Here is a 19660-nt window from a genome sequence, read left to right as displayed (position 1 = left end):
AGAAGTAGCATCTGTGCTACTCGCTTCATGTGTGTGACGTCAGTAAAAAAATAAAGAATGTCTCAACTAAGTGAGTGGGTAGAAGTTTGGGAATTGTACTATTAAGTGTATGATGTCAGTGTACCCACCTGCTGGCTGCAATATATGCTACTAGTCACATGATCATCCCATTTCAACAAGCAATCCAAAAATGATTTCATGATTATTATACAGTACATGATTATACACAGTACTATGCCTCTTATACACTGTTGTTTCGACTGATTATATTTTAGTTTGTTTCTTTTTGACAAAAAATTAAGATACTACGCATGATGCGTAGTACTTGTTGTCAGCATATTATTAGTTTCTTATATACTAAATGCACTTGAGAGTTAAGAAGTAGCATCTGTGCTACTCGCTCATGTGTGTGTGACGTCAGTGAAAAAATAAAGAATGTCTCAACTAAGTGAGTGGGTAGAAGTTTGGGAATTGTACTATTAAGTGTGTGATGTCACTGTACCCACCTGCTAAGTGCAATATATATATGCTACTAGTCACATGATCATCCGATTTCAAGAAGCAATCCAAAAATGATTTCATGATTATTATACAGTACATGATTATACACAGTACTATGCCTCTTATACAGTGTTGTTTCGACTGATTATATTTGAGTTTGTTTTTTTGACAAAAAATTAAGATACTACGCATGATGCGTAGTACTTGTTGTCAGCATATTATTAGTTTCTTATATACTAAATGCACTTGAGAGTTAAGAAGTAGCATCTGTGCTACTCGCGTCATGTGTGTGTGACGTCAGTGAAAAAATAAAGAATGTCTCAACTAAGTGAGTGGGTAGAAGTTTGGGAATTGTACTATTAAGTGTGTGATGTCAGTGTACCCACCTGCTAAGTGCAATATATATGCTACTAGTCACATGATCATCCGATTTCAAGAAGCAATCCAAAAATGATTTCATGATTATTATACAGTACATGATTATACACAGTACTATGCCTCTTATACAGTGTTGTTTCGACTGATTATATTTGAGTTTGTTTTTTTGACAAAAAATTAAGATACTACGCATGATGCATAGTACTTGTTGTCAGCATATTTTTAGTTCCTTATATAGTAAATGCACTTGAGAGTTGAGAAGTAGCATCTGTGCTACTCGCTTCATGTGTGTGACGTCAGTGAAAAAATAAAGAATGTCTCAACTAAGTGAGTGGGTAGAAGTTTGGGAATTGTACTATTAAGTGTATGATGTCAGTGTACCCACCTGCTGGCTGCAATATATGCTACTAGTCACATGATCATCCGATTTCAAGAAGCAATCCAAAAATGATTTCATGATTATTATACAGTACATGATTATACACAGTACTATGCCTCTTATACACTGTTGTTTCGACTGATTATATTTGAGTTTGTTTTTTGTTGACAAAAAATTAAGATACTACGCATGATGCGTAGTACTTGCTGTCAGCATATTATTAGTTTCTTATATACTAAATGCACTTGAGAGTTAAGAAGTAGCATCTGTGCTACTCGCGTCATGTGTGTGTGACGTCAGTGAAAAAATAAAGAATGTCTCAACTAAGTGAGTGGGTAGAAGTTTGGGAATTGTACTATTAAGTGTATAAAGTCAGTGTACCCACCTGCTAAGTGCGATATTTATGCTACTAGTCACATGATCATCCTATTTCAACAAGCAATCCAAAAATGATTTCATGATTAGTATACAGTACATGATTATACACAGTACTATGCCTCTTATACACTGTTGTTTCGACTGATTATATTTTAGTTTGTTTTTTTTTACAAAAAATTAAGGTACTACGCATGATGCGTAGTACTTGTTGTCAGCATATTATTAGTTTCTTATATACTAAATGCACTTGAGAGTTAAGAAGTAGCATCTGTGCTACTCGCGTCATGTGTGTGTGACGTCAGTGAAAAAATAAAGAATGTCTCAACTAAGTGAGTGGGTAGAAGTTTGGGAATTGTACTATTAAGTGTATAAAGTCAGTGTACCCACCTGCTAAGTCCGATATTTATGCTACTAGTCACATGATCATCCTATTTCAACAAGCAATCCAAAAATGGTTTCATGATTAGTATACAGTACATGATTATACACAGTACTATGCCTCTTATACACTGTTGTTTCGACTGATTATATTTGAGTTTGTTTTTTTGACAAAAAATTAAGATACTACGCATGATGCGTAGTACTTGTTGTCAGCATATTTTTAGTTCCTTATATAGTAAATGCACTTGAGAGTTGAGAAGTAGCATCTGTGCTACTCGCTTCATGTGTGTGACGTCAGTGAAAAAATAAAGAATGTCTCAACTAAGTGAGTGGGTAGAAGTTTAGGAATTGTACTATTAAGTGTATGATGTCAGTGTACCCACCTGCTGGCTGCAATTTATGCTACTAGTCACATGATCATCCCATTTCAACAAGCAATCCAAAAATGATTTCATGATTGTTATACAGTACATGATTATACACAGTACTATGCCTCTTATACACTGTTGTTTCGACTGATTATATTTTAGTTTGTTTTTTGTTGACAAAAAATTAAGATACTACGCATGATGCGTAGTACTTGTTGTCAGCATATTATTAGTTTCTTATATACTAAATGCACTTGAGAGTTAAGAAGTAGCATCTGTGCTACTCGCTTCATGTGTGTGACGTCAGTGAAAAAATAAAGAATGTCTCAACTAAGTGAGTGGGTAGAAGTTTGGGAATTGTACTATTAAGTGTATGATGTCAGTGTACCCACCTGCTGGCTGCAATATATGCTACTAGTCACATGATCATCCTATTTGAACAAGCAATCCAAAAATGATTTCATGATTATTATACAGTACATGATTATACACAGTACTATGGATCTTATACACTGTTGTTTCGACTGATTATATTTGAGTTTGTTTTTTTGACAGAAAATTAAGATACTACGCATGATGCGTAGTACTTGTTGTCAGCATATTTTTAGTTCCTTATATAGTAAATGCGCTTGAGAGTTGAGAAGTAGCATCTGTGCTACTCGCTTCATGTGTGTGACGTCAGTAAAAAAAAAAAAAGAATGTCTCAACTAAGTGAGTGGGTAGAAGTTTGGGAATTGTACTATTAAGTGTATGATGTCAGTGTACCCACCTGCTGGCTGCAATATATGCTACTAGTCACATGATCATCCGATTTCAAGAAGCAATCCAAAAATGATTTCATGATTATTATACAGTACATGATTATACACAGTACTATGCCTCTTATACACTGTTGTTTCGACTGATTATATTTTAGTTTGTTTTTTTTTGACAAAAAATTAAGATACTACACATGATGTGTAGTACTTGTTGTCAGCATATTATTAGTTTCTTATATACTAAATGCACTTGAGAGTTAAGAAGTAGCATCTGTGCTACTCGCGTCATGTGTGTGACGTCAGTGAAAAAATAAAGAATGTCTCAACTAAGTGAGTGGGTAGAAGTTTGGGAATTGTACTATTAAGTGTATGATGTCAGTGTACCTACCTGCTGGCTGCAATATATGCTACTAGTCACATGATCATCCTATTTCAACAAGCAATCCAAAAATGATTTCATGATTATTATACAGTACATGATTATACACAGTACAATGCCTCTAATACACTGTTGTTTCGACTGATTATATTTGAGTTTGTTTTTTTGACAAAAAATTAAGATACTACGCATGATGCGTAGTACTTGTTGTCAGCATATTTTTAGTTCCTTATATAGTAAATGCACTTGAGAGTTGAGAAGTAGCATCTGTGCTACTCACTTCATGTGTGTGACGTCAGTGAAAAAATAAAGAATGTCTCAACTAAGTGAGTGGGTAGAAGTTTGGGAATTGTACTATTAAGTGTATGATGTCAGTGTACCCACCTGCTGGCTGCAATATATGCTACTAGTCACATGATCATCCTATTTCAACAAGCAATCCAAAAATGATTTCATGATTATTATACAGTACATGATTATACACAGTACTATGCCTCTTATACACTGTTGTTTCGACTGTTTATATTTTAGTTTGTTTTTTGTTGACAAAAAATTAAGATACTACGCATGATGCGTAGTACTTGTTGTCAGCATATTATTAGTTTCTTATATACATATATTAATTTATATTGTAATCTGCCGCAATATTTAAAATGTCACTTAATGACTAGAAGAGCCTCTATCTATAATAAATAAATAATAAAATAAATCTATACAGACTGTGGACTTCAAAAAATGAGAATAAGTGCATATGGCCTGGCCAAAGATCCAGCGATGCGGGCTAACGTCAAGGAGTGATTCTTTTTTCAGGCAGGTATGTGCTACTCCTGGATGTCATCAAGCAGTCACATCCTGCCACATTATGGATGCTGATCCTATCCCCACATCCTATTAAGCCTTGGATTCCACAGAGTCCCAAATCAAAAAATCTTGTCACACCTTTGTAAGAGACTCATGACTCCATCACCTCAAGAGCTGGACCAGTCAGGGTTTCACCTCACAGTATCATGGCGAAGACCTAGATGCGATGAACAAATTAATAAATGCACTTTAGAGTTAAGAAGTAGCATCTGTGCTACTCGCTTCATGTGTGTGACGTCAGTGAAAAAATAAAAAATGTCTCAACTAAGTGAGTGGGTAGAAGTTTGGGAATTGTACTATTAAGTGTGTGATGTCAGTGTACCCACCTGCTGGCTGCAATATATGCTACTAGTCACATGATCATCCTATTTCAACAAGCAATCCAAAAATGATTTCATGATTATTATACAGTACATGATTATACACAGTACTATGCCTCTTATACACTGTTGTTTTGACTGATTATATTTTAGTTTGGTTTTTTTTTGACAAAAAATTAAGATACTACGCATGATGCGTAGTACTTGTTGTCAGCATATTATTAGTTTCTTATTTACTAAATGCACTTGAGAGTTAAGAAGTAGCATCTGTGCTACTCGCGTCATGTGTGTGTGACGTCAGTGAAAAAATAAAGAATGTCTCAACTAAGTGAGTGGGTAGAAGTTTGGGAATTGTACTATTAAGTGTGTGATGTCAGTGTACCCACCTGCTAAGTGCAATATATATGCTACTAGTCACATGATCATCCGATTTCGAGAAGCAATCCAAAAATGATTTCATGATTATTATACAGTACATGATTATACACAGTACTATGCCTATTATACACTGTTGTTTCGACTGATTATATTTTAGTTTGTTTTTTGTTGACAAAAAATTAAGATACTACACATGATGTGTAGTACTTGTTGTCAGCATATTATTAGTTTCTTATATACTAAATGCACTTGAGAGTTAAGAAGTAGCATCTGTGCTACTCGCTTCATGTGTGTGACGTCAGTGAAAAAATAAAGAATGTCTCAACTAAGTGAGTGGGTAGAAGTTTGGGAATTGTACTATTAAGTGTATGATGTCAGTGTACCCACCTGCTGGCTGCAATATATGCTACTAGTCACATGATCATCCCATTTCAACAAGCAATCCAAAAATGATTTCATGATTATTATACAGTACATGATTATACACAGTACTATGCCTCTTATACAGTGTTGTTTCGACTGATTATATTTGAGTTTGTTTTTTTGACAAAAAATTAAGATACTACGCATGATGCGTAGTACTTGTTGTCAGCATATTTTTAGTTCCTTATATAGTAAATGCACTTGAGAGTTGAGAAGTAGCATCTGTGCTACTTGCTTCATGTGTGTGACGTCAGTGAAAAAATAAAGAATGTCTCAACTAAGTGAGTGGGTAGAAGTTTGGGAATTGTACTATTAAGTGTATGATGTCAGTGTACCCACCTGCTGGCTGCAATATATGCTACTAGTCACATGATCATCCCATTTCAACAAGCAATCCAAAAATGATTTCATGATTATTATACAGTACATGATTATACACAGTACTATGCCTCTTATACACTGTTGTTTCGACTGTTTATATTTTAGTTTGTTTTTTTTTACAAAAAATTAAGATACTACACATGATGCGTAGTACTTGTTGTCAGCATATTATTAGTTTCTTATATACTAAATGCACTTGAGAGTTGAGAAGTAGCATCTGTGCTACTCGCGTCATGTGTGTGTGACGTCAGTGAAAAAATAAAGAATGTCTCAACTAAGTGAGTGGGTAAAAGTTTGGGAATTGTACTATTAAGTGTATAAAGTCAGTGTACCCACCTGCTAAGTGCGATATTTATGCTACTAGTCACATGATCATCCTATTTCAACAAGCAATCCAAAAATGATTTCATGATTAGTATACAGTACATGATTATACACAGTACTACGCCTCTTATACACTGTTGTTTCGACTGATTATATTTTAGTTTGTTTTTTTTTTTGACAAAAAATTAAGATACTACGCATGATGCGTAGTACTTGTTGTCAGCATATTATTAGTTTCTTATATACTAAATGCACTTGAGAGTTAAGAAGTAGCATCTGTGCTACTCGCGTCATGTGTGTGTGACGTCAGTGAAAAAATAAAGAATGTCTCAACTAAGTGAGTGGGTAGAAGTTTGGGAATTGTACTATTAAGTGTATAAAGTCAGTGTACCCACCTGCTAAGTGCGATATTTATGCTACTAGTCACATGATCATCCTATTTCAACAAGCAATCCAAAAATGATTTCATGATTAGTATACAGTACATGATTATACACAGTACTATGCCTCTTATACACTGTTGTTTCGACTGATTATATTTGAGTTTGTTTTTTTGACAAAAAATTAAGATACTACGCATGATGCGTAGTACTTGTTGTCAGCATATTTTTAGTTCCTTATATAGTAAATGCACTTGAGAGTTGAGAAGTAGCATCTGTGCTACTCGCTTCATGTGTGTGACGTCAGTGAAAAAATAAAGAATGTCTCAACTAAGTGAGTGGGTAGAAGTTTAGGAATTGTACTATTAAGTGTATGATGTCAGTGTACCCACCTGCTGGCTGCAATATATGCTACTAGTCACATGATCATCCCATTTCAATAAGCAATCCAAAAATGATTTCATGATTGTTATACAGTACATGATTATACACAGTACTATGCCTCTTATACACTGTTGTTTCGACTGATTATATTTTAGTTTGTTTTTTGTTGACAAAAAATTAAGATACTACGCATGATGCGTAGTACTTGTTGTCAGCATATTATTAGTTTCTTATATACTAAATGCACTTGAGAGTTAAGAAGTAGTATCTGTGCTACTCGCTTCATGTGTGTGACGTCAGTGAAAAAATAAAGAATGTCTCAACTAAGTGAGTGGGTAGAAGTTTGGGAATTGTACTATTAAGTGTATGATGTCAGTGTACCCACCTGCTGGCTGCAATATATGCTACTAGTCACATGATCATCCTATTTGAACAAGCAATCCAAAAATAATTTCATGATTATTATACAGTACATGATTATACACAGTACTATGGATCTTATACACTGTTGTTTCGACTGATTATATTTGAGTTTGTTTTTTTGACAGAAAATTAAGATACTACGCATGATGCGTAGTACTTGTTGTCAGCATATTTTTAGTTCCTTATATAGTAAATGCGCTTGAGAGTTGAGAAGTAGCATCTGTGCTACTCGCTTCATGTGTGTGACGTCAGTAAAAAAATAAAGAATGTCTCAACTAAGTGAGTGGGTAGAAGTTTGGGAATTGTACTATTAAGTGTATGATGTCAGTGTACCCACCTGCTGGCTGCAATATATGCTACTAGTCACATGATCATCCCATTTCAACAAGCAATCCAAAAATGATTTCATGATTATTATACAGTACATGATTATACACAGTACTATGCCTCTTATACACTGTTGTTTCGACAGATTATATTTTAGTTTGTTTGTTTTTTGAAAAAAAATTAAGATACTACGCATGATGCGTAGTACTTGTTGTCAGCATATTATTAGTTTCTTATATACTAAATGCACTTGAGAGTTAAGAAGTAGCATCTGTGCTACTCGCGTCATGTGTGTGTGACGTCAGTGAAAAAATAAAGAATGTCTCAACTAAGTGAGTGGGTAGAAGTTTGGGAATTGTACTATTAAGTGTGTGATGTCAGTGTACCCACCTGCTAAGTGCAATATATATGCTACTAGTCACATGATCATCCGATTTCAAGAAGCAATCCAAAAATGATTTCATGATTATTATACAGTACATGATTATACACAGTACTATGCCTCTTATACACTGTTGTTTCGACTGATTATATTTGAGTTTGTTTTTTTGACAAAAAATTAAGATACTACGCATGATGCGTAGCACTTGTTGTCAGCATATTTTTAGTTCCTTATATAGTAAATGCACTTGAGAGTTGAGAAGTAGCATCTGTGCTACTCGCTTCATGTGTGTGACGTCAGTGAAAAAATAAAGAATGTCTCAACTAAGTGAGTGGGTAGAAGTTTAGGAATTGTACTATTAAGTGTATGATGTCAGTGTACCCACCTGCTGGCTGCAATATATGCTACTAGTCACATGATCATCCTATTTGAACAAGCAATCCAAAAATGATTTCATGATTATTATACAGTACATGATTATACACAGTACTATGGATCTTATACACTGTTGTTTCGACTGATTATATTTGAGTTTGTTTTTTGACAAAAAATTAAGATACTACGCATGATGCGTAGTACTTGTTGTCAGCATATTATTAGTTTCTTATATACTAAATGCACTTGAGAGTTAAGAAGTAGCATCTGTGCTACTCGCTTCATGTGTGTGACGCCAGTGAAAAAATAAAGAATGTCTCAACTAAGTGAGTGGGTAGAAGTTTGGGAATTGTACTATTAAGTGTGTGATGTCAGTGTACCCACCTGCTAAGTGCAATATATATGCTACTAGTCACATGATCATCCGATTTCAAGAAGCAATCCAAAAATGATTTCATGATTATTATACAGTACATGATTATACACAGTACTATGCCTCTTATACACTGTTGTTTCGACTGATTATATTTTAGTTTGTTTTTTGTTGACAAAAAATTAAGATACTACGCATGATGCGTAGTACTTGCTGTCAGCATATTATTAGTTTCTTATATACTAAATGCACTTGAGAGTTAAGAAGTAGCATCTGTGCTACTCGCTTCATGTGTGTGACGCCAGTGAAAAAATAAAGAATGTCTCAACTAAGTGAGTGGGTAGAAGTTTGGGAATTGTACTATTAAGTGTGTGATGTCAGTGTACCCACCTGCTGGCTGCAATATATGCTACTAGTCACATGATCATCCCATTTCAACAAGCAATCCAAAAATGATTTCATGATTATTATACAGTACATGATTGTACACAGTATTATGCCTCTTATACACTGTTGTTTCGACTGATTATATTTTAGTTTGTTTTTTTTTGACAAAAAATTAAGATACTACACATGATGTGTAGTACTTGTTGTCAGCATATTATTAGTTTCTTATATACTAAATGCACTTGAGAGTTAAGAAGTAGCATCTGTGCTACTCGCGTCATGTGTGTGACGTCAGTGAAAAAATAAAGAATGTCTCAACTAAGTGAGTGGGTAGAAGTTTGGGAATTGTACTATTAAGTGTATGATGTCAGTGTACCCACCTGCTGGCTGCAATATATGCTACTAGTCACATGATCATCCTATTTCAACAAGCAATCCAAAAATGATTTCATGATTATTATACAGTACATGATTATACACAGTACAATGCCTCTAATACACTGTTGTTTCGACTGATTATATTTGAGTTTGTTTTTTTGACAAAAAATTAAGATACTACGCATGATGCGTAGTACTTGTTGTCAGCATATTTTTAGTTCCTTATATAGTAAATGCACTTGAGAGTTGAGAAGTAGCATCTGTGCTACTCGCTTCATGTGTGTGACGTCAGTGAAAAAATAAAGAATGTCTCAACTAAGTGAGTGGGTAGAAGTTTGGGAATTGTACTATTAAGTGTATGATGTCAGTGTACCCACCTGCTGGCTGCAATATATGCTACTAGTCACATGATCATCCTATTTGAACAAGCAATCCAAAAATGATTTCATGATTATTATACAGTACATGATTATACACAGTACTATGGATCTTATACACTGTTGTTTCGACTGATTATATTTGAGTTTGTTTTTTGACAAAAAATTAAGATACTACGCATGATGCGTAGTACTTGTTGTCAGCATATTATTAGTTTCTTATATACTAAATGCACTTGAGAGTTAAGAAGTAGCATCTGTGCTACTCGCTTCATGTGTGTGACGCCAGTGAAAAAATAAAGAATGTCTCAACTAAGTGAGTGGGTAGAAGTTTGGGAATTGTACTATTAAGTGTGTGATGTCAGTGTACCCACCTGCTGGCTGCAATATATGCTACTAGTCACATGATCATCCCATTTCAACAAGCAATCCAAAAATGATTTCATGATTATTATACAGTACATGATTGTACACAGTATTATGCCTCTTATACACTGTTGTTTCGACTGATTATATTTTAGTTTGTTTTTTGTTGACAAAAAATTAAGATACTACGCATGATGCGTAGTACTTGTTGTCAGCATATTATTAGTTTCTTATATACTAAATGCACTTGAGAGTTAAGAAGTAGTATCTGTGCTACTCGCTTCATGTGTGTGACGTCAGTGAAAAAATAAAGAATGTCTCAACTAAGTGAGTGGGTAGAAGTTTGGGAATTGTACTATTAAGTGTATGATGTCAGTGTACCCACCTGCTGGCTGCAATATATGCTACTAGTCACATGATCATCCTATTTGAACAAGCAATCCAAAAATGATTTCATGATTATTATACAGTACATGATTATACACAGTACTATGGATCTTATACACTGTTGTTTCGACTGATTATATTTGAGTTTGTTTTTTTGACAGAAAATTAAGATACTACGCATGATGCGTAGTACTTGTTGTCAGCATATTTTTAGTTCCTTATATAGTAAATGCGCTTGAGAGTTGAGAAGTAGCATCTGTGCTACTCGCTTCATGTGTGTGACGTCAGTAAAAAAATAAAGAATGTCTCAACTAAGTGAGTGGGTAGAAGTTTGGGAATTGTACTATTAAGTGTATGATGTCAGTGTACCCACCTGCTGGCTGCAATATATGCTACTAGTCACATGATCATCCCATTTCAACAAGCAATCCAAAAATGATTTCATGATTATTATACAGTACATGATTATACACAGTACTATGCCTCTTATACACTGTTGTTTCGACAGATTATATTTTAGTTTGTTTGTTTTTTGAAAAAAAATTAAGATACTACGCATGATGCGTAGTACTTGTTGTCAGCATATTATTAGTTTCTTATATACTAAATGCACTTGAGAGTTAAGAAGTAGCATCTGTGCTACTCGCGTCATGTGTGTGTGACGTCAGTGAAAAAATAAAGAATGTCTCAACTAAGTGAGTGGGTAGAAGTTTGGGAATTGTACTATTAAGTGTGTGATGTCAGTGTACCCACCTGCTAAGTGCAATATATATGCTACTAGTCACATGATCATCCGATTTCAAGAAGCAATCCAAAAATGATTTCATGATTATTATACAGTACATGATTATACACAGTACTATGCCTCTTATACACTGTTGTTTCGACTGATTATATTTGAGTTTGTTTTTTTGACAAAAAATTAAGATACTACGCATGATGCGTAGCACTTGTTGTCAGCATATTTTTAGTTCCTTATATAGTAAATGCACTTGAGAGTTGAGAAGTAGCATCTGTGCTACTCGCTTCATGTGTGTGACGTCAGTGAAAAAATAAAGAATGTCTAAACTAAGTGAGTGGGTAGAAGTTTGGGAATTGTACTATTAAGTGTATGATGTCAGTGTACCCACCTGCTGGCTGCAATATATGCTACTAGTCACATGATCATCCTATTTGAACAAGCAATCCAAAAATGATTTCATGATTATTATACAGTACATGATTATACACAGTACTATGGATCTTATACACTGTTGTTTCGACTGATTATATTTGAGTTTGTTTTTTGACAAAAAATTAAGATACTACGCATGATGCGTAGTACTTGTTGTCAGCATATTATTAGTTTCTTATATACTAAATGCACTTGAGAGTTAAGAAGTAGCATCTGTGCTACTCGCTTCATGTGTGTGACGCCAGTGAAAAAATAAAGAATGTCTCAACTAAGTGAGTGGGTAGAAGTTTGGGAATTGTACTATTAAGTGTGTGATGTCAGTGTACCCACCTGCTAAGTGCAATATATATGCTACTAGTCACATGATCATCCGATTTCAAGAAGCAATCCAAAAATGATTTCATGATTATTATACAGTACATGATTATACACAGTACTATGCCTCTTATACACTGTTGTTTCGACTGATTATATTTTAGTTTGTTTTTTGTTGACAAAAAATTAAGATACTACGCATGATGCGTAGTACTTGCTGTCAGCATATTATTAGTTTCTTATATACTAAATGCACTTGAGAGTTAAGAAGTAGCATCTGTGCTACTCGCTTCATGTGTGTGACGCCAGTGAAAAAATAAAGAATGTCTCAACTAAGTGAGTGGGTAGAAGTTTGGGAATTGTACTATTAAGTGTGTGATGTCAGTGTACCCACCTGCTGGCTGCAATATATGCTACTAGTCACATGATCATCCCATTTCAACAAGCAATCCAAAAATGATTTCATGATTATTATACAGTACATGATTGTACACAGTATTATGCCTCTTATACACTGTTGTTTCGACTGATTATATTTTAGTTTGTTTTTTTTTGACAAAAAATTAAGATACTACACATGATGTGTAGTACTTGTTGTCAGCATATTATTAGTTTCTTATATACTAAATGCACTTGAGAGTTAAGAAGTAGCATCTGTGCTACTCGCGTCATGTGTGTGACGTCAGTGAAAAAATAAAGAATGTCTCAACTAAGTGAGTGGGTAGAAGTTTGGGAATTGTACTATTAAGTGTATGATGTCAGTGTACCCACCTGCTGGCTGCAATATATGCTACTAGTCACATGATCATCCTATTTCAACAAGCAATCCAAAAATGATTTCATGATTATTATACAGTACATGATTATACACAGTACAATGCCTCTAATACACTGTTGTTTCGACTGATTATATTTGAGTTTGTTTTTTTGACAAAAAATTAAGATACTACGCATGATGCGTAGTACTTGTTGTCAGCATATTTTTAGTTCCTTATATAGTAAATGCACTTGAGAGTTGAGAAGTAGCATCTGTGCTACTCGCTTCATGTGTGTGACGTCAGTGAAAAAATAAAGAATGTCTCAACTAAGTGAGTGGGTAGAAGTTTGGGAATTGTACTATTAAGTGTATGATGTCAGTGTACCCACCTGCTGGCTGCAATATATGCTACTAGTCACATGATCATCCTATTTGAACAAGCAATCCAAAAATGATTTCATGATTATTATACAGTACATGATTATACACAGTACTATGGATCTTATACACTGTTGTTTCGACTGATTATATTTGAGTTTGTTTTTTGACAAAAAATTAAGATACTACGCATGATGCGTAGTACTTGTTGTCAGCATATTATTAGTTTCTTATATACTAAATGCACTTGAGAGTTAAGAAGTAGCATCTGTGCTACTCGCTTCATGTGTGTGACGCCAGTGAAAAAATAAAGAATGTCTCAACTAAGTGAGTGGGTAGAAGTTTGGGAATTGTACTATTAAGTGTGTGATGTCAGTGTACCCACCTGCTGGCTGCAATATATGCTACTAGTCACATGATCATCCCATTTCAACAAGCAATCCAAAAATGATTTCATGATTATTATACAGTACATGATTGTACACAGTATTATGCCTCTTATACACTGTTGTTTCGACTGATTATATTTTAGTTTGTTTTTTTTTGACAAAAAATTAAGATACTACACATGATGTGTAGTACTTGTTGTCAGCATATTATTAGTTTCTTATATACTAAATGCACTTGAGAGTTAAGAAGTAGCATCTGTGCTACTCGCGTCATGTGTGTGACGTCAGTGAAAAAATAAAGAATGTCTCAACTAAGTGAGTGGGTAGAAGTTTGGGAATTGTACTATTAAGTGTATGATGTCAGTGTACCCACCTGCTGGCTGCAATATATGCTACTAGTCACATGATCATCCTATTTCAACAAGCAATCCAAAAATGATTTCATGATTATTATACAGTACATGATTATACACAGTACAATGCCTCTAATACACTGTTGTTTCGACTGATTATATTTGAGTTTGTTTTTTTGACAAAAAATTAAGATACTACGCATGATGCGTAGTACTTGTTGTCAGCATATTTTTAGTTCCTTATATAGTAAATGCACTTGAGAGTTGAGAAGTAGCATCTGTGCTACTCGCTTCATGTGTGTGACGTCAGTGAAAAAATAAAGAATGTCTCAACTAAGTGAGTGGGTAGAAGTTTGGGAATTGTACTATTAAGTGTATGATGTCAGTGTACCCACCTGCTGGCTGCAATATATGCTACTAGTCACATGATCATCCTATTTGAACAAGCAATCCAAAAATGATTTCATGATTATTATACAGTACATGATTATACACAGTACTATGGATCTTATACACTGTTGTTTCGACTGATTATATTTGAGTTTGTTTTTTTGACAGAAAATTAAGATACTACGCATGATGCGTAGTACTTGTTGTCAGCATATTTTTAGTTCCTTATATAGTAAATGCGCTTGAAAGTTGAGAAGTAGCATCTGTGCTACTCGCTTCATGTGTGTGACGTCAGTAAAAAAATAAAGAATGTCTCAACTAAGTGAGTGGGTAGAAGTTTGGGAATTGTACTATTAAGTGTATGATGTCAGTGTACCCACCTGCTGGCTGCAATATATGCTACTAGTCACATGATCATCCCATTTCAACAAGCAATCCAAAAATGATTTCATGATTATTATACAGTACATGATTATATACAGTACTATGCCTCTTATACACTGTTGTTTCGACTGATTATATTTTAGTTTGTTTTTTGACAAAAAATTAAGATACTACGCATGATGCGTAGTACTTGTTGTCAGCATATTATTAGTTTCTTATATACTAAATGCACTTGAGAGTTAAGAAGTAGCATCTGTGCTACTCGCGTCATGTGTGTGTGACGTCAGTGAAAAAATAAAGAATGTCTCAACTAAGTGAGTGGGTAGAAGTTTGGGAATTGTACTATTAAGTGTGTGATGTCAGTGTACCCACCTGCTAAGTGCAATATATATGCTACTAGTCACATGATCATCCGATTTCAAGAAGCAATCCAAAAATGATTTCATGATTATTATACAGTACATGATTATACACAGTACTATGCCTCTTATACACTGTTGTTTCGACTGATTATATTTTAGTTTGTTTTTTGTTGACAAAAAATTAAGATACTACGCATGATGCGTAGTACTTGTTGTCAGCATATTATTAGTTTCTTATATACATATATTAATTTATATTGTAATCTGCCGCAATATTTAAAATGTCACTTAATGACTAGAAGAGCCTCTATCTATAATAAATAAATAATAAAATAAATCTATACAGACTGTGGACTTCAAAAAATGAGAATAAGTGCATATGGCCTGGCCAAAGATCCAGCGATGCGGGCTAACGTCACGGAGTGATTCTTTTTTCAGGCAGGTATGTGCTACTCCTGGATGTCATCAAGCAGTCACATCCTGCCACATTATGGATGCTGATCCTATCCCCACATCCTATTAAGCCTTGGATTCCACAGAGTCCCAAATCAAAAAATCTTGTCACACCTTTGTAAGAGACTCATGACTCCATCACCTCAAGAGCTGGACCAGTCAGGGTTTCACCTCACAGTATCATGGCGAAGACCTAGATGCGATGAACAAATTAATAAATGCACTTTAGAGTTAAGAAGTAGCATCTGTGCTACTCGCTTCATGTGTGTGACGTCAGTGAAAAAATAAAAAATGTCTCAACTAAGTGAGTGGGTAGAAGTATGGGAATTGTACTATTAAGTGTGTGATGTCAGTATACCCACCTGGTGGCTGCAATATATGCTACTTGTCACATGATCATCCCATTTCAACAAGCAATCCAAAAATGATTTCATGATTGTTATACAGTACATGATTATACACAGTACTATGCCTCTTATACACTGTTGTTTTGACTGATTATATTTTAGTTTGTTTTTTTTTTTGACAAAAAATTAAGATACTACGCATGATGCGTAGTACTTGTTGTCAGCATATTATTAGTTTCTTATATACTAAATGCACTTGAGAGTTAAGAAGTAGCATCTGTGCTACTCGCGTCATGTGTGTGACGTCAGTGAAAAAATAAAAAATGTCTCAAATATGTGAGTGGGTAGAAGTTTGGGAATTGTACTATTAAGTGTGTGATGTCAGTGTACCCACCTGCTGGCTACAATATATGCTACTAGTCACATGATCATCCCATTTCAACAAGCAATCCAAAAATGATTTCATGATTATTATACAGTACTTGATTATACACAGTACTATGCCTCTTATACACTGTTGTTTTGACTGATTATATTTTACTTTGTTTTTTGTTGACAAAAAATTAAGATACTACGCATGATGCGTAGTACTCGTTGTCAGCATATTATTAGTTTCTTATATACTAAATGCACTTGAGAGTTAAGAAGTAGCATCTGTGCTACTCGCTTCATGTGTGTGACGTCAGTGAAAAAATAAAGAATGTCTCAACTAAGTGAGTGGGTAGAAGTTTGGGAATTGTACTATTAAGTGTGTGATGTCAGTGTGCCCACCTGCTGGCTGCAATATATGCTACTAGTCACATGATCATCCTATTTCAACAAGCAATCCAAAAATGATTTCATGATTATTATACAGTACATGATTATACACAGTACAATGCCTCTAATACACTGTTGTTTCGACTGATTATATTTGAGTTTGTTTTTTTGACAAAAAATTAAGATACTACACATGATGTGTAGTACTTGTTGTCAGCATATTATTAGTTTCTTATATACTAAATGCACTTGAGAGTTAAGAAGTAGCATCTGTGCTACTCGCGTCATGTGTGTGACGTCAGTGAAAAAATAAAGAATGTCTCAACTAAGTGAGTGGGTAGAAGTTTGGGAATTGTACTATTAAGTGTATGATGTCAGTGTACCCACCTGCTGGCTGCAATATATGCTACTAGTCACATGATCATCCTATTTCAACAAGCAATCCAAAAATGATTTCATGATTATTATACAGTACATGATTATACACAGTACAATGCCTCTAATACACTGTTGTTTCGACTGATTATATTTGAGTTTGTTTTTTTGACAAAAAATTAAGATACTACGCATGATGCGTAGTACTTGTTGTCAGCATATTTTTAGTTCCTTATATAGTAAATGCACTTGAGAGTTGAGAAGTAGCATCTGTGCTACTCGCTTCATGTGTGTGACGTCAGTGAAAAAATAAAGAATGTCTCAACTAAGTGAGTGGGTAGAAGTTTGGGAATTGTACTATTAAGTGTATGATGTCAGTGTACCCACCTGCTGGCTGCAATATATGCTACTAGTCACATGATCATCCTATTTGAACAAGCAATCCAAAAATGATTTCATGATTATTATACAGTACATGATTATACACAGTACTATGGATCTTATACACTGTTGTTTCGACTGATTATATTTGAGTTTGTTTTTTGACAAAAAATTAAGATACTACGCATGATGCGTAGTACTTGTTGTCAGCATATTATTAGTTTCTTATATACTAAATGCACTTGAGAGTTAAGAAGTAGCATCTGTGCTACTCGCTTCATGTGTGTGACGCCAGTGAAAAAATAAAGAATGTCTCAACTAAGTGAGTGGGTAGAAGTTTGGGAATTGTACTATTAAGTGTGTGATGTCAGTGTACCCACCTGCTGGCTGCAATATATGCTACTAGTCACATGATCATCCCATTTCAACAAGCAATCCAAAAATGATTTCATGATTATTATACAGTACATGATTGTACACAGTATTATGCCTCTTATACACTGTTGTTTCGACTGATTATATTTTAGTTTGTTTTTTGTTGACAAAAAATTAAGATACTACGCATGATGCGTAGTACTTGTTGTCAGCATATTATTAGTTTCTTATATACTAAATGCACTTGAGAGTTAAGAAGTAGTATCTGTGCTACTCGCTTCATGTGTGTGACGTCAGTGAAAAAATAAAGAATGTCTCAACTAAGTGAGTGGGTAGAAGTTTGGGAATTGTACTATTAAGTGTATGATGTCAGTGTACCCACCTGCTGGCTGCAATATATGCTACTAGTCACATGATCATCCTATTTGAACAAGCAATCCAAAAATGATTTCATGATTATTATACAGTACATGATTATACACAGTACTATGGATCTTATACACTGTTGTTTCGACTGATTATATTTGAGTTTGTTTTTTGACAAAAAATTAAGATACTACGCATGATGCGTAGTACTTGTTGTCAGCATATTATTAGTTTCTTATATACTAAATGCACTTGAGAGTTAAGAAGTAGCATCTGTGCTACTCGCTTCATGTGTGTGACGACAGTGAAAAAATAAAGAATGTCTCAACTAAGTGAGTGGGTAAAAGTTTGGGAATTGTACTATTAAGTGTGTGATGTCAGTGTACCCACCTGCTAAGTGCAATATATATGCTACTAGTCACATGATCATCCGATTTCAAGAAGCAATCCAAAAATGATTTCATGATTATTATACAGTACATGATTATACACAGTACTATGCCTCTTATACACTGTTGTTTCGACTGATTATATTTTAGTTTGTTTTTTGTTGACAAAAAATTAAGATACTACGCATGATGCGTAGTACTTGCTGTCAGCATATTATTAGTTTCTTATATACTAAATGCACTTGAGAGTTAAGAAGTAGCATCTGTGCTACTCGCTTCATGTGTGTGACGCCAGTGAAAAAATAAAGAATGTCTCAACTAAGTGAGTGGGTAGAAGTTTGGGAATTGTACTATTAAGTGTGTGATGTCAGTGTACCCACCTGCTGGCTGCAATATATGCTACTAGTCACATGATCATCCCATTTCAACAAGCAATCCAAAAATGATTTCATGATTATTATACAGTACATGATTGTACACAGTATTATGCCTCTTATACACTGTTGTTTCGACTGATTATATTTTAGTTTGTTTTTTTTTGACAAAAAATTAAGATACTACACATGATGTGTAGTACTTGTTGTCAGCATATTATTAGTTTCTTATATACTAAATGCACTTGAGAGTTAAGAAGTAGCATCTGTGCTACTCGCGTCATGTGTGTGACGTCAGTGAAAAAATAAAGAATGTCTCAACTAAGTGAGTGGGTAGAAGTTTGGGAATTGTACTATTAAGTGTATGATGTCAGTGTACCCACCTGCTGGCTGCAATATATGCTACTAGTCACATGATCATCCTATTTCAACAAGCAATCCAAAAATGATTTCATGATTATTATACAGTACATGATTATACACAGTACAATGCCTCTAATACACTGTTGTTTCGACTGATTATATTTGAGTTTGTTTTTTTGACAAAAAATTAAGATACTACGCATGATGCGTAGTACTTGTTGTCAGCAT

Source organism: Crinia signifera, chromosome 9, assembly GCF_055691185.1.
Source record: "Crinia signifera chromosome 9, ASM5569118v1, whole genome shotgun sequence".
Lineage (NCBI taxonomy): Eukaryota > Metazoa > Chordata > Amphibia > Anura > Myobatrachidae > Crinia > Crinia signifera.
Note: the sequence above shows the minus strand (reverse complement) of the source record.